This window comes from Buceros rhinoceros, unplaced genomic scaffold (genome assembly GCF_000710305.1).
Source record: "Buceros rhinoceros silvestris isolate BGI_N320 unplaced genomic scaffold, ASM71030v1 scaffold737, whole genome shotgun sequence".
Taxonomy (NCBI): domain Eukaryota; kingdom Metazoa; phylum Chordata; class Aves; order Bucerotiformes; family Bucerotidae; genus Buceros; species Buceros rhinoceros.
In genome coordinates this window covers 12654-12881 of record NW_010423695.1, presented here as the reverse complement: position 1 = coordinate 12881, position 228 = coordinate 12654, and positions in this window count along the sequence as shown.

Genomic DNA, 228 nt, shown 5'->3' with positions numbered 1-228 from the left:
CCTACCACGTTCAGCCTGCTAACACGACCAACGGATGAAGTATTTCGGGTGGCAGGCATTCTGTGTTTTCTGTGCCTCTAACAACAACTGAATCTAGCACAAGGGAGAAAAAAGTGCTTCCCGATGGAGTCCAATTGCACGTTAGTCTTCCCAAAGACAAATGCAACGGATATATATGTAAATGAATAAATAAATAAACAACTTGCTCTAAAATCTGTAAAGTTACAG